Genomic DNA, 17510 nt, shown 5'->3' on the forward strand with positions numbered 1-17510 from the left:
TACCCAACGTTTTAGTTCACTTCTCCCCGCAAAAAATGAGTCGAAAGCAGGATTACCTCGAAGCACTTTGTTTATTAAAACAACTTGGTCATATCGCCAAAAAGAAAACTGAGCGGCCGTGTTAAATAAAATAAAATACGAACTGAGTGAAGGAGCGAGAGAGGGTTTCACGTGTTGCCCCCAGCTGCAGCACACAGCGACTACAACACATGTAATACATTACCCATAATGCCATGTATTCCCAAAGCCTTAACCCCTTACTTTCCCAACACAGCATCAAATTCTAAACATGTTTCTATTTACTTGGAAATCTTTTCTTTCTACTTTTATCAGTTAAATAAAGATTAGAGAATTAAAACCTCATAGATTCTTCTTTTTACTGTTTTACTAAACGTCCCGATTTTCTGGAAATTGTAAAGTTTGTAAAAAAATAAATAAATAAATAATAGATTTACTTGATGTTAGTGAAATGTTTAAAGCTTGTTTTTAGTTTTCTAAAAGACACTCCCTCCCATCATTACCTTAAAGACAGCCGCCAGTCTGATAATGACTTATGAAAATCAGAATTTAAATCTGTCTCGGCCAATCACAGTGAAGGTTTAAAGAAACATTTAATCATGTGATGAGGTGAGAAGCAGATTTTACATAATAAATAGTATTTAATGATTAGCAGCAGGTCAGTGTTTTAAAGAAGCTCTGAGGAGACTGAAAGCTTCATCTTCTGTAGTGGACGAATCATTTTACTGCTTAGTAAGTATTAATACTTTATGTTCTTTCAAGCTTCACTTAAACAATTTGGTTATATTTAGATTATAATCAACTATTAAGAAAGTTATTACATTAGATTAGTATAATTATGTAGATGTAGTAAGTTTGGTAATAATAATAACATTAAATAAGAACTTCAGTTCAGAAGCTTCGATCACTGCTTTCCTAATGAACATGAGGAGATGTTACAGCACCCAGAGCAGCTTTAGAAACATTCAGTGAAGGATTAAAGATTTTCTGTAGCTTTTTATTCCACGTTCTGTATTTCTATCACTGGTTTTGATCAGGTGTAATTATTAATGTAGCTTCTCATTTTATTTCAGGTGGAACTGCTTGGAGAACTAATCCAGTCCTTCAGTTCTGTAGGAACACATCAGTGATGAAGCTGATGCTGATGCTCCTCCTGTTCCTCATAGGTAAGTGTATTACTCCTCACACTGAGAGGACTGATAGAAAACACCTCCAGATTAAAACAAAAGCTATAATGAGGTGTTGGGACCTGTAATTGGTGATGCAGTATAGATTATGATGATAAGTGGTCAAAAATTATGACATAATATGTTGTGGAAAAAAGAGGTTAGCAATTAATTACTTAATAGCTAATAATCAATTACGGGGCACCACTGGCATTTTTATGGAGAAATTACCAGGAAAACCGAATTCATAACATATCAGTCACCTTCTGTTGGGATAAAGTTTGTTAGTTGATTATTTCTCTCACCCAGGTAATCAAACTCACATCGTTAAATTCTGAATCATTATAATGTTTATTGAACTAACAAAAATATAGCACATACAATAACAGTTAATAAGTAAATGGTTTAACTAAGTGGTAATAATACAGGTATAAATCTGTAGGTAAACTATTACTGAAAAATAATATATGATTATTTAAAGTGGATTGAATGGTGGGTAGAACCAGGAGGTTTAGGGCCTGATTGAAGCGTATATGCTATTGATTAATAGTGGAAGCATATAAAAAGGTATAGAGACCAACACTTCACCGTGAGCACATGCGTGTACCTGTTAGCTAAAAGTCTTTGCAGGCCGTTGGTTCTTTGTTCTGGCCCTGTTCCACTGAGAGGTGGGCTTTCCGTGCCATTACACTTCGCATAGGTGCCTTGATCCAACTTAGGAAAGGGCTGTAAAACTCTCTGAATTGTGTACTCCTCAACAACTAACTTTAAATGACCGTGCCGCCTTTTTTTAACTCACTTAGAGAGATGGCGTGCAGTAGATGTAGCCAATGGGAGATGAACTTTCCTTAGGATCACATGGCAAATAAGTTTTCGCCCACCATTCAAGTTAACAACTTGTGGTCAGTAAGTGATGCTAAAAGCTTAGTTTTGACAAAAACATTCTAAGTTGGCTCCTAAAGGAACTTTTGTAAAAGTTTTTTTTTTGTAAGAGTTATACTCTGACTAACTTAATAAAAGAACAAAATCTAAATACCAATATATAGATTAAACAGGTCTAATACAGGTATAATTATGGGGACAGTATGTCTATATTCTGATACTATTCATATGCTGTTTGGATGTTTTAACGTTTAACTGAAAAATACTGTAGACTGGTGTTTAACGCTTGAAATGCTGTTGGAATTCTGAACATGTTAGGTGATTGTGTGTTTGCAAGCATGCATTTAGAGCGGTGTGGATAGCTTTTCTCAGGCAGGAGATTGTGTGGGCGCAAGCACACAAGCATGCTCATAAATGCTAATGTGTTGTTAGCTCTTTGCCAAGGTGTACTTGGTTGTGTACAACTGGTTGTTAAGGTGTTACTAAGATATAGCTGAATGGTTGCAATAATAACAGGTTGTTGTTTAAGAGTTACTAGGCAGTTAGTAATATGATAGCAATTGGTTGCTAGGGCATTGCTAGGCGTTTGTTATGGTGTAGTTAAGTGGTTGATAAGGTGTAGCTAGGTTGTTGCTAAAGTCTACTGGGTTACTACGCTGTTGCTAAGTGGTTGCTGGCTGGATAATAGGAAATAGGGGTAGTAGCTAGTCAAGTCAAGTCAAGTCAACTTTATTTATATAGCGCTTTTTACAATAGACATTGTCTCAAAGCAACTTTACAAAATCCAGGACCAACAGATACAAAAACCCCTGTTGAGCAAGCCGAGGGCGACTGTGGCAGGAAAAACTCCCTGAAAATTACAGGAAGAAACCTTGAGAGGAACCAGACTCAGCAGGGCCCATCCTTCATGGGTGGCCTGGAGGATACTTTAAATAAATACACGATTTACACAAATCATACAAACACAGAATTAAATGATCTAAAAGTCATAACTGGTAATAAATAGATAAATAAACAATTAAATAATAATAGAGTTGTTATCCGCTCTAGCCTTCAATAAAGTCTGTAGTGATTTCTTGTCGTTGCAATTACTCCAGACCCGTCACATCTGACAGGAGAAGCATCGTTGTCCCGGCAGTCTCGACTTCAATCCTTAACCTCGGCGGGTAAACAGGTTTCCATCAGAATGCCCTCGGGGTAAAACAACAGAGAATGTAGTTAATAATGTACAATGCTAGTTGACAAACAGTTTTACAGAGAGTTTTAGACTCCGGCAGCCCTAATTATTACAGCATAACTAAAAGGGAGAGCGAGCAGGTAACTAGGTCATGAAGGCTTTCACAGGACATCAGCGCCCATCTCCCCACCGTCATCAAACCTGAGTGATCGGACAAGAGAGGCAGAACGACAGCAACCCAACATCCCTGATCACCACAAGTTTCTATGACCAAGAACCCCCAAGCTCTGCGCCTTTGTCTATACTAATCAAAAGCCTGAGAAAATAAATATGTTTTCAGTCTAGACTTAAACATTGAGACTGTGTCCGAATCCCGAATAGAGGCAGGAAGATTATTCCAGAGTTGTGGAGCTTTGTAAGAAAATGCTCTTCCACCAGCCGTGATCTTTTTAATTTTAGGAACTATAAGTATCCTGCATCTTGTGAACGAAGTGGACGTGCTGGGTTGTAGTGATTAATAAGCTCACTCAGATACTGTGGTACAGACCATGTAGCGCTTTATAGGTTAGTAAAAGTATTTTGTAATCAATGCGGAATTTAACTGGCAGCCAGTGTAGAGATGATAGAACAGGAGTGATATGATCAAATTTTCTAGTTCTAGTTAGCACTCGAGCTGCTGCATTTTGAACTAACTGGAGTTTGTTTAAGGATCTACCAGAGCATCCAGTTAGAAGAGCATTACAATCATCTAACCGAGAAGTTATAAACGCATGGATCAGTTTTTCGGCGTCATTAACAGATAGTATATTTCTTATTTTAGAAATGTTACGCAAATGATAGAAAGCAACTCTAGTAATATTATTAACGTGTGTATCAAATGAGAGATCTGAATCTATTGTGACACCCAAGTTTTTTACATCTGGGCTGGGAGTAACAGAGAAAGTGTTTAAGTTTAGCACCAGGTTAGACAACTTGTCTCTTGCAGCTTTAGAGCCAACAAGTAAAACCTCCGTTTTATCTGAATTAAGTAAAAGAAAATTACACGACATCCAGTTTTTTATGTCGTTTACACTTTAATCTTCTATCTTACTGATTGTGTCAGTATCATTTGGTTTGGCTGATATATACAGCTGTGTGTCATCTGCATAGCAGTGAAAGTTTATGCCATGTTTATGAATAATTTCACCTAGTGGAAGCATATAGAGTGTAAATAATAGCGGTCCCAGTACCGACCCCTGTGGAACACCATACTTTACTTTTGTAGTTTCCGAGCATTTATTATTTACATAAACGAATTGCGAGCGGTCAGTCAGATATGATTTAAACCAAGAGAGTGCGAGTCCTTTAACACCTACTGTATTTTCTAGCCTCTCCAGTAAAATGTTATGATCGACCGTATCAAACGCTGCACTAAGATCTAATAGAACAAGAAAAGAGACACATCCATTATCAGAAGACATTAACAACTCGTTAACTACTCTAATTAATGCGGTTTCGGTACTATGGTTGGGTCTAAATCCTGATTGAAATTTTTCATGAATACAATTTTCATTCAAATAAGAACATAACTGTTTGGAAACGACTTTTTCTAATATCTTAGAGACAAAAGGAAGGTTTGAAATTGGCCTATAATTAGCTAGTACATGTGGATCAAGATTAGGTTTTTTAATCAGTGGTTTAATAACAGCACTTTTAAACAATTTAGGTACATATCCAAGGCTAAGGGATGCATTGATTAATGTAAGCAGGGGCTCTACAATAGCTGGGAGTAAATCTTTAAGTAAACGAGTTGGAACAGGATCGAGTATACACGATGATGACTTCGATGATTTAATCAACACAGTTAGTTCATTTTGGGAGATTGGATTAAAGGAATTTAGTTGGATTAACTCGTTACTATTATCACCAATGCTGCTCGGAGTGAGTCCATACTTAACATTGGCAGTGTCACGCATGACTACGATTCCCAGAGTGCAGTAGATGAACGTACGGAACTGTTGACATGCGCTGAATACCAGACGGACGCATTTCAGCGACCCCCCTCTCCTGAGTTCTAGTCACACACCTGTGTGCACTTTGCCAATTAAGAATGTTATTTAAGGCAGCGCAATCTGCTACCAGATTGCGAAGTATTGCCAATTCTTGTGGTATACCGAGCGTTTCTCATAGTTCTGATAGTCTTTATCGTGTATGACCCTTTTCTTACCGTTTTTGGATATCGCTTTTTGGATTCTCCTTGGCTTGTTTATTCGGGTATTGGTTTTCGGCATCGGACTTTTGTATTCGTTTTTTGACCTCTCTTAGCCTCGTGTTTTTGGATTTGTTTGCTGTGTTTGTGCACTTTATTAAACTGCTTGGATCTTTCTCCGCGAGCGTCTGTCCACTTTCTACTCAGCGTGACAGGCAGGTGACACACTCTGACTCTGAAGTCGTATTTTTTCTATCTTGTCATTAAAGAATTTTAAAAAATCATCGCTGGTACAGTCAGGCGATATATTAGATTCAGTTTCATTAACGTTTTTAGTTAATTTGGACACTGTCTCAAAAAGGAATCTGGGATTGTTTTTATTTTTCTCTATTAGGGATGAATAATATAAAGATTTAGCTTTTATAGGTGCATGTTTATACTCAGTTAGAGCATCTTTCCAAGCAATCTTATACACTTCTAGTGTAGTGTGACGCCACTTGCGTTCTAATTTCCGTGCTGCTTGTTTAAGTGCGCATGTGTGGTCATTGTACCAAGGAGCAAGTTTTTTCTCCCTAATCAGTTTAGTTTTAAGTGGGGCTACGTTATCTAAGGTTGTGCGCAGTACAGTCTCTAGGTTTTGAGTTGCCTGATCTAGTTCTTTAGGTTCTGATGCTGGTATATTTGGTAATTCTGGTAGGCAGTTTATGAACGCTGCTGCAGTTGCAGATGTAATAGTGCGCTTACATTTAAAACGATGCGGTTGCTGTATATTATTGGACAGGGACACTTCATAAATTAGTAGAGAGTGATCAGAGATTAAGTCATTCTGTGGTACAATTACCAGGTTGTCTATGTTTATACCATAAGTAAGTATTAAATCTAAGGTATGTTTACAGCGGTGAGTGGGTCCTGTTACATTTTGGGTGATGCCTAAAGATTCTAAAATAGAATCAAACGCAGTTTTGAGTGGATTACATTTATCCTCATAATGGATATTAAAGTCACCAACAATTAAAGCTTTCTTAGTTGATAAAACTAATTTAGAAAGAAAATCGGCAAATTCGTTAAGAAATTCTGAGTAAGGACCAGGGGGTCGATAAACAGTAACCAGCTTAAACATACTAGTTTTATCAGATGAACATTTATTGGTTATGTCAGAGATAAGAACTTCAAACGAGTTTGTTATGGGAGTTGATTTTACAGTGAGACCTATGTCTTTATCATAAATTGCGGCTATTCCTCCACCACGACCGCTAAGACGTGGCTTATGTTCATAACTGTAACCCGGAGGAGATGCTTCATTTAAACTTAGATACTCATCAGGTCTAGCCCAGGTCTCGGTTAAACACAGGGCACTAAGACAATTATCTGTAATTATTTCATTTACAATTACTGTTTTGCATGCAAGTGACCTGATGTTTAGAAGTCCTAACTTTAGTTTAGCTTTACTATGGTTTTCATGATGCTCATTTAGATTCATTTTAATTAAGTTATTATGACATACTTTTTGATTTTGTTTTGGCTTACACCTGCCACGGTAAACAGACACAGTCTCAATGGTTTGTGACCTAAGGATTCCGGGTGACGTCCGATGGCGACTCGCAGACAGTCGGTTAGGCCTGTTAGTCTGCTGCCTGGTCTTGGCTCTGGATAGTCATTTACCACTATCTGCCGCTACACTAACGCGGTGGTAAAGCCTGTCACCTATGCTGCAAGAAATGCGAGCAGCACCCTCCCACATGGGGTGGACACCATCCAGTTATCTACAAAATCGCAAAATCGCGCTTCTGGAAGAACGGTCAAAAATTCCCATCAACACACTCCTAAACCTTGTGGAAAGCCTTCCCAGAAGAGCTGAAGCTGTTATAGCTGAAAAGGGTGGCGACATCATATTAAACCCTGTGGATTAAGAATGGGAGTCACTCAAGTTCATATAAGTGTGAAGGCTGAAGAACGAATACTTTTGGCAATATAGTGTATAATATAGTGTATATATATATATATAGTGTATAATATAGTGTATAATATAGTGTATAATATAGTGTATATATATATATAGTGTATAATATAGTGTATATATATATAGTGTATAATATAGTGTATAATATAGTGTATAATATAGTGTATAATATGGTGTATAATATAGTGTATAATATAGTGTATAATATAGTGTATAATATAGTGTATAATATAGTGTATATATATATATAGTGTATAATATAGTGTATAATATAGTGTATATATATATAGTGTATAATATAGTGTATAATATAGTGTATAATATAGTGTATAATATGGTGTATAATATAGTGTATAATATAGTGTATATATATATAGTGTATAATATAGTGTATAATATAGTGTATAATATAGTGTATAATATAGTGTATAATATAGTGTGTATATATATATATATATAGTGTATAATATAGTGTATAATATAGTGTATAATATAGTGTATAATATAGTGTATAATATGGTGTATAATATAGTGTATAATATAGTGTATATATATATATAGTGTATAATATAGTGTATAATATGGTGTATAATATGGTGTATAATATAGTGTATAATATAGTGTATAATATAGTGTATAATATAGTGTATATATATATATAGTGTATAATATAGTGTATAATATAGTGTATATATATATAGTGTATAATATAGTGTATAATATAGTGTATAATATAGTGTATAATATGGTGTATAATATAGTGTATAATATAGTGTATATATATATATAGTGTATAATATAGTGTATAATATAGTGTATAATATAGTGTATAATATAGTGTATAATATAGTGTGTATATATATATATATAGTGTATAATATAGTGTATAATATAGTGTATAATATAGTGTATAATATGGTGTATAATATAGTGTATAATATAGTGTATATATATATATAGTGTATAATATAGTGTATAATATAGTGTATAATATAGTGTATAATATGGTGTACAATATAGTAGTGTATAATATAGTGTATATATATATATAGTGTATAATATGGTGTATAATATAGTGCATAATATAGTGTATAATATGGTGTATAATATAGTGTATAATATGGTGTATAATATAGTGTATAATATAGTGTATAATATGGTGTATAATATAGTGTATAATATAGTGTATAATATAGTGTATAATATAGTGTATAATATGGTGTATAATACAGTGTAATATAGTGTATAATATGGTGTATAATATAGTCTATAATATAGTGTATAATATAGTGGATAATATAGTGTATATATATATAGTGTATAATATATTGTATAATATAGTGTATAATTTAGTGTATATATATATAGTGTATAATATATTGTATAATATAGTGTATAATATAGAGTATAATATAGAGTATAATATAGTGTATAATTTAGTGTATATATATATAGTGTATAATATATTGTATAATATAGTGTATAATATAGTCTATAATATAGTGTATAATATAGTGTATAATATAGTGTATATATATATAGTGTATAATATATTGTATAATATAGTGTATAATTTAGTGTATATATATATAGTGTATAATATGGTGTATAATATAGTGTATAATATAGAGTATAATATAGAGTATAATATAGTGTATAATATGGTGTATAATATAGTGTATAATATAGTGTATAATATGGTGTATAATATAGTGTATAATATAGTGTATAATGTAGTGTATAATTTAGTGTATAATATGGTGTATAATATAGTGTATAATATAGTGTATAATGTAGTGTATATATATATATATACTATATATATATAGTGTATAATATGGTGTATAATATAGTGTATAATATGGTGTATAATATAGTGTATAATATAGTGTATAATATGGTGTATAATATAGTGTATAATATGGTGTATAATATAGTGTATAATATGGTGTATAATATAGTGTATAATATGGTGTATAATATAGTGTATAATATAGTGTATAATATAGTGTATAATATGGTGTATAATATGGTGTATAATATAGTGTATATTATAGTGTATAATATAGTGTATAATATAGTGTATATATATATATATATAGTGTATAATATGGTGTATAATATAGTGTATAATATGGTGTATAATATGGTGTATAATATAGTGTATAATATAGTGTATAATATGGTGTATAATATAGTGTATAATATAGTGTATAATATAGTGTATATATATATATATATAGTGTATAATATGGTGTATAATATAGTGTATAATATAGTGTATAATATGGTGTATAATATAGTGTATAATATAGTGTATAATATGGTGTATAATATAGTGTATAATATAGTGTATGTAACGGTTTGTGGGCTAGACGGACAGGAGGGGCGGACACAAACGCGGAGATGTGTGACAGAAACTATATTTAATAATAATAAAGACAAGACAGGGTAAACTGACAGAACAGGACTGAACAGGACTAACGGACAGGCGAAACAAAGACTAAACCGGCTAAACAGACTAAACAGGCTAACGGACAGGCTAAACAGGCTAACGGGGCTAAACAGGCTAACGGACAGGCTAAACAGGCTAACGGGGCTCAACAGGCTAACGGGGCAAACAAACAGGCTAAACAGGCTAACGGGGCTAAACAGGCTAACGGGGCAAACAAACAGGCTAAACAGGTTAAACAGACGAAACAGGCGAAACCGACGAAACAGGTCAAACAGAGCAGACAGAGCAGACAGAGCAGACAGAGCAGACAGAGCAGACAGAGCAGACAGAGCGAGAACGGACAGAGTACCAGGAGCCGAGATCCCAGACGCAAACAGAGTTACCATGCAATAGTCTCCAACCAGCCTTTCCCTGAGCCTCTCCTAAATAGTAGCAGCTGGGGCTAATTAGCCCCAGCTAACCAATCAGGAGAGGGAGGCTGGCTGGAGACTGGGGAGAGAAGGGCGTGGCACACTGGAGCACAGGATCATACTGAGGCTCCAAGCGTGACAGTAGGCCCCTCCCCGAAGGCACGACTCCTGGCGTGCCCAAATACAAAAACAAAAGGAGGTCCTGGACCTTGAGGGGCAAATTCGAAGTCATTTAATATGCCTTGCGGTAGGCATGATAGGAGACCAGAAGCGCTGTCGGGGAGCGCCGACGAGAGTTCAAAAGCGCCGTCGGGGGGCGCCAACGTGGGAACAGAAGCACCATCGGGGGGCGCCAACACGGAAACAGAAGCGCCATCTGGGGGCGTCATCTCGGAAACAGGAGCGCCATCTGGGAGTGCCGACGAGGAAACAGGAACGCCGTCGGTGGGTGCCGATGAGGAAACAGAAGATCCTTCGAAGGACACCAACTCTGGAACAGGAGCGCCATCAGGGGGCACCAACTCAGGAACAGAAGTGCCGTCGGAGGACACCAACTCGGGAACAGAAGTGCCGTCGGAGGACACCAACTCGGGAACAGAAGTGCCGTCGGAGGACACCAACTCAGGAACAGAAGTGCCGTCGGAGGACACCAACTCAGGAACAGAAGTGCCGTCGGAGGACACCAACTCAGGAACAGAAGTGCCGTCGGAGGACACCAACTCAGGAACAGAAGTGCCGTCGGAGGACACCAACTCAGGAACAGAAGTGCCGTCGGAGGACACCAACTCAGGAACAGGAGCGTCGCCGAGGGACGCCCATTCGGGAACAGGAGTGCCATCAGGGGGCACCAACTCGGGAACAGGAGCGTCGCCGAGATGCGCCAACTCGGGAACAGGAGCGCCATCGGGATGCGCCAACTCGGGAACAGGAGCGCCATCGGGATGCGCCAACTCGGGAACAGGAGCGCCATCGGGATGCGCCAACTCGGGAACAGGAGCGCCATCGGGATGCGCCAACTCGGGAACAGGAGCGCCATCGGGATGCGCCAACTCGGGAACAGGAGCGTCGCCGAGGGACGCCAATTCGGGAACAGAAATCAACTGCGGTGAGCCTGGCGAAGAGGCTTCGGGAGTCAGCTGCGGTGAGCCTGGCGAAGAGGCTTCGGGAGTCAGCTGCGGTGAGCCTGGCGAAGAGGCTTCGGGAGTCAGCTGCGGTGAGCCTGGCGAAGAGGCTTCGGGAGTCAGCTGCGGTGAGCCTGGCGAAGAGGCTTCGGGAGTCAGCTGCGGTGAGCCTAGCGAAGAGGCTTCGGGAGTCAGCTGCGGTGAGCCTGGCGAAGAGGCTTCGGGAGTCAGCTGCGGTGAGCCTGGCGAAGAGGCTTCGGGAGTCAGCTGCGGTGAGCCTGGCGAAGAGGCTTCGGGAGTCAGCTGCGGTGAGCCTGGCGAAGAGGCTTCGGGAGTCAGCTGCGGTGAGCCTGGCGAAGAGGCTTCGGGAGTCAGCTGCGGTGAGCCTGGCGAAGAGGCTTCGGGAGTCAGCTGCGGTGAGCCTGGCGAAGAGGCTTCGGGAGTCAGCTGCGGTGAGCCTGGCGAAGAGGCTTCGGGAGTCAGCTGCGGTGAGCCTGGCGAAGAGGCTTCGGGAGTCAGCTGCGATGAGCCTGGCGAAGAGGCTTCGGGAGTCAGCTGCGAGGACCCTTGAGAGGCGTCCGAAGTCACTTGAGAAAACACTGGAGAAACGTCATTCAGCTGCGAGGACCCTGGAGAGGCGTCCGAAATCAGCTGCGAAAACACTGGAGAAACGTCATACAGCTGCGAGGACCCTGGAGAGGCGTCCGAAGTCAGCTGCGAAAACACTGGAGAAACGTCATTCAGCTGCGAGGACCCTGGAGAGGCGTCCGAAGTCAGCTGCGAAAACACTGGAGAAACGTCATACAGCTGCGAGGACCCTGGAGAGGCGTCCGAAGTCAGCTGCGAAAACACTGGAGAAACGTCATTCAGCTGCGAGGACCCTGGAGAGGCGTCCGAAGTCAGCTGCGAAAACACTAGAGAAACGTCACTCAGCTGTGAGGACCCTGGAGAGGCGTCCGGGGTTAGCTGCGAAAACACTAGAGAAACATCACTCAGCTGTGAGGACCCTGGAGAGGCGTCCGAAGTCACTTGGGAAAACACTGGAGAAATGTCATTCAGCTGTGAGGACCCTGGAGAGGCGTCCGAAATCAGCTGCGAAAACACTAGAGAAACATCACTCAGCTGTGAGGACCCTGGAGAGGCGTCCGAAGTCACTTGGGAGAACACTGGAGAGGCGTCCGAAATCACTTGGGAAAACACTGGAGAAACATTCAGCTGCGTGGACCCTGGAGAGGCGTCCGAAGTTAGCTGCGTGGACCCTTGAGAAGAGGCGTCCGGAGTCAGCTGCGTGGACCCTTGAGAAGAGGCGTCCGGAGTCAGCTGCGTGGACCCTTGAGAAGAGGCGTCCGGAGTCAGCTGCGTGGACCCTTGAGAAGAGGCGTCCGGAGTCAGCTGCAAAAACACTGGAGAAACGTCATTAATCAGCTGCACAAATCCTTGAGAATCTACTTGATTCAGCTGTGAGAACCCTGGGGAGGTATCCAAAGTCACTTGCGAAAACACTGGAGAGGCATCCGAAATCCGCTGCTTGGACCCTGGAGACGCGTCAGAAGTCAGCTGTTTGGACCCTGGAGAAACTGGACTCAGCTGCGAAAACACTGGAGAGGCGTCCGAAATCAGCTGCTTGGACCCTGGATATGCGTCAGAAGTCAGCTGTTTGGACCCTGGAGAAACTGGACTCAGCTGCGAAAACACTGGAGAGGCGTCCGAAATCAGCTGCTTGGACCCTGGATATGCGTCAGAAGTCAGCTGTTTGGACCCTGGAGAAACTGGACTCAGCTGCGAAAACACTGGAGAGGCGTCCGAAATCAGCTGCTTGGACCCTGGATATGCGTCAGAAGCCAGCTGTTGGAACCCTGGAGAAACTGGACTCAGCTGCGAAAACACTGGAGAGGCATCCAAAATCAGCTGCTTGGACCCTGGATATGCGTCAGAAGTCAGCTGTTTGGACCCTGGAGAAACTGGACTCAGCTGCGAAAACACTGGAGAGGCGTCCGAAATCAGCTGCTTGGACCCTGGATATGCGTCAGAAGTCAGCTGTTTGGACCCTGGAGAAACTGGACGCAGCTGCGAAAACACTGGAGCCGGCGAACACACAGAAGGACCCCCGGAGCCCTTGGGGTTGAAACAGGAAACAGGACCTAAATAAGATTGACTGGCTCCTAACGTGGACTTGGGACAGTCACGAGCTTTATAAGCGGGCACTGGCTCCTGGACCACATCCGCAGTGGGCACTGGGGAAAATTTAACCTCCCCAGTGGGCACTGGATGCCAGGTATAAGCTGCAGTGGGCACTTTGCTACATGAACATTTGGTTCTCATGAGGCCCTCGAAATCCTTCACCGAGTTCAGCTCAACTCCCCTGTCAGACCAAAGCTGCTTAGCCCACTCACGAGCAGCACCCCTCAGCCGAGACATCATAAATCGAACCTTGTCGATTTCAGTTGGCTGGGGGTCCAGAAGGTTCTGCAGGTAGAGCTGGCTCTGTAGAAGGAAGCCTTCAACCCTATGGTTGCTTCCATCATAAGGAGCCGGCCTACTAAGCGGGAAGACTTGAGGAAACCTCATAGAGCCAAAGTCTGGGAAAGAATAAACCAGCAACATCTCGCTGTGTCCTATAGGGGAGACTATTCTGTAACGGTTTGTGGGCTAGACGGACAGGAGGGGCGGACACAAACGCGGAGATGTGTGACAGAAACTATATTTAATAATAATAAAGACAAGACAGGGTAAACTGACAGAACAGGACTGAACAGGACTAACGGACAGGCGAAACAAAGACTAAACCGGCTAAACAGACTAAACAGGCTAACGGACAGGCTAAACAGGCTAACGGGGCTAAACAGGCTAACGGACAGGCTAAACAGGCTAACGGGGCTCAACAGGCTAACGGGGCAAACAAACAGGCTAAACAGGCTAACGGGGCTAAACAGGCTAACGGGGCAAACAAACAGGCTAAACAGGCGAAACCGACGAAACAGGTCAAACAGAGCAGACAGAGCAGACAGAGCAGACAGAGCAGACAGAGCAGACAGAGCGAGAACGGACAGAGTACCAGGAGCCGAGATCCCAGACGCAAACAGAGTTACCATGCAATAGTCTCCAACCAGCCTTTCCCTGAGCCTCTCCTAAATAGTAGCAGCTGGGGCTAATTAGCCCCAGCTAACCAATCAGGAGAGGGAGGCTGGCTGGAGACTGGGGAGAGAAGGGCGTGGCACACTGGAGCACAGGATCATACTGAGGCTCCAAGCGTGACAGTGTATAATATGGTGTATAATATAGTGTATATTATAGTGTATAATATAGTGTATAATATAGTGTATATATATATATATATAGTGTATAATATAGTGTATAATATGGTGTATAATATAGTGTATAATATAGTGTATAATATGCTGTATATATAGTGTATAATATAGTGTATAATATGGTGTATAATATAGTGTATAATATAGTGTATATTATAGTGTATAATGTAGTGTATATATATATATATATAGTGTATATTATAGTGTATAATATGGTGTATAATATAGTGTATAATATGGTGTATAATATAGTGTATAATATAGTGTATAATATGGTGTATAATACAGTGTAATATAGTGTATAATATGGTGTATAATATAGTGTATAATATGGTGTATAATATAGTGTATAATATAGTGTATAATATAGTGTATAATATAGTGTATAATATAGTGTATATATATATATATAGTGTATAATATATTGTATAATATAGTGTATAATTTAGTGTATATATATATACAGTGTATATATATATATATACTATAAAAATAGTTCTTGTGTGAATTACAAGGGCAGGAAAAACTACGGCAGATACAAAAGATGCCCATGGCAGGGGGGCCTCCACGACATGAACTCAACCACTCAAGTCAAGTCAACTTTATTTATATAGCGCTTTTTACAATAGACATTGTCCAGGCTCTGCACCTTTGTCTATATTAATCAAAAGCCTGAGAAAATAAATATGTTTTCAGTCTAGACCTAAACATTGAGACTGTGTCCGAATCCCGAATAGAGGCAGGAAGATTATTCCAGAGTTGTGGAGCTTTGTAAGAAAATGCTCTTCCACCAGTCGTGATCTTTTTAATTCTAGGAACTGTAAGTAACCCTGCATCTTGTGAGCGAAGTGGACGCGCTGAAAAAGAACTAAAACTGTGCATTAAAAATACCAGAGGCAGGAATTTGAACTTGAAGTCTAACTTCATACAGCTGTCAGCATCTGCAATTTGTTGAGGGGGCCCAACATTTTTTATCGCGTGACAGCCCTAATTATTATGTTCGTGTGTGTCCTTAGTCTATTGACTATTTTCAGCAGCAGTATTACACACATTTTGCACTTAAGGCGGCTATCCTGTGGACTGTTACAGTTTCTGTGGACATGTGGTTGTTCAACAGTAATTGAATAAATTTTTTAAATGGTATCTTTTGTTGAGTTTTTATTACACAATACTTACTCTGACCTTTTTGAATCCTGCACCTGAAAAATAACCCAAAGTATGAAAAAACAAAAACTAATACTAGAACTAATGAAAATTAAACTAAAACTAAGCATAAAAAACTAAGAGAAAAAAAAGTCACAACAAAATAAAACTAAACTAATGAAAAATCCCAAACTATTATAACCTTGGAATGTACCCCCGAATCTACTCCTAAACGTACTCTTGAACGTACTTAGTCCAGAACTTACTCCTAAACTTACCCTCCTCATCTAAGAGATTCACAGAGAACGACGTCCTGCTGGCTACAGAGATAAACTGGGCCAGTGATAGCTCAGTGGTTAAGGTACTGGACTAGTAAACAGAAGGTTGCTGGTTCAAGCCCCGCCACCACCAAGTTGCCACTGTTGGGTCCCTGAGCAAGGCCCTTAACCCTCAATTGCTCATTGTGTAAGTCGCTTTGGATAAAAGCGTCTGCTAAATGCTGAAAATGTAAAATGTAAATAAACAAACAGAAAAAGCTGTTTTACTTTGTTAGATCAAAGATAGACAATGACGTCGCACAAGAAGAGAAGAAACGAGGCTTCAACAGAGAAGAAACTCTCACTAAAATTAAGAACCACTGCCTGGCACATTTAAAGGACTTTAAAAATCCTAAGTTTTTATCATCTGCTGCTATGATGTTTCTGCATTTGATTTTGAGGAGCTTGAGGACACACTGGTGTCAGAGCTTCCAGAGCATAAACGATACGCTCTAATACAATCACTGCCAGTCACGTCTGTGGCTATGCTAAATAAGAAAGTCAGAAAGTTTAAGAAAGCAGCCTGGGCTGCAGCCCCTTGCTCTGGTGCAGTTGCAGCAGCTCCGGTACCTAGTCTATCATTAGCATGTGATGCTAGCATTGTGGTGGCTTTCTTTACAAGTTGCTACTTCTTGTTCGGCCTTGATGATAAATCGATTGAAAGACTCTCAGAACGAGTCAACAAGCCACATCTGAAATCATTAAAAAACTCTCCACTTGTACAGGCACTGGCGTCAAAATCATCCACGAGACTGCAGCTGTCAGCATTAGCTAGAACTGCAGTTGTGGAGTTCATGTGCAGTTTGGTACCTGGTGTAGGAAGTGCTATAGCAGCAGGAATGTCCTTTACTATCCCATATACACTTCTGAAGAATGGATTAAAAGAGCTTGAAGAGGTGGCGCTGATGGTACTGAGGGAGGCCGGGTTGCACTGATGTGGAAGAAGCAGAAATGAGCATCATCCACACCAAATTCATTTAAAGGAAACTTCATTAGTGCTAATTAGAATAAAGCTTGTGATGAGTTAGATTTGCTTTTTGGGAACCTCTTACAGGTTAAATATATAATCAGAGGAATTATATCAGCAACTCATCATGTTTACATTTCACAATCAGATTTAACAGAACATACTCGCTCTATTAACACATTTAATTTGATGTATTGTGTATTATAATATTGTGATCAGATTTGATTTGTTGTTGTTTGTATTTTGTTTCAGAATAGAATCCACTTACATGATTCTTTATTACATAAATTACTAAAATAATAAAATAGTGGCATGATTGCATTGTAATCTTCTATCGGAGTAACTAAACTTTAATTACCATGTTATTTTTGGATATACATGATATACTTGATCAT

The 17510-nt window shown here is 39.7% G+C and overlaps 1 pseudogene; it reads left to right on the top strand.

The window, feature by feature from the left end:
• The first annotated feature begins 1147 nt into the window (after positions 1-1147).
• On the top strand, positions 1148-17083 carry LOC134325373 (interferon-inducible GTPase 5-like; annotated as a pseudogene).
• Positions 17084-17510: the final 427 nt, after the last annotated feature.

The sequence above is a fragment of the Trichomycterus rosablanca genome, chromosome 1, assembly GCF_030014385.1.
Source record: "Trichomycterus rosablanca isolate fTriRos1 chromosome 1, fTriRos1.hap1, whole genome shotgun sequence".
Taxonomy (NCBI): domain Eukaryota; kingdom Metazoa; phylum Chordata; class Actinopteri; order Siluriformes; family Trichomycteridae; genus Trichomycterus; species Trichomycterus rosablanca.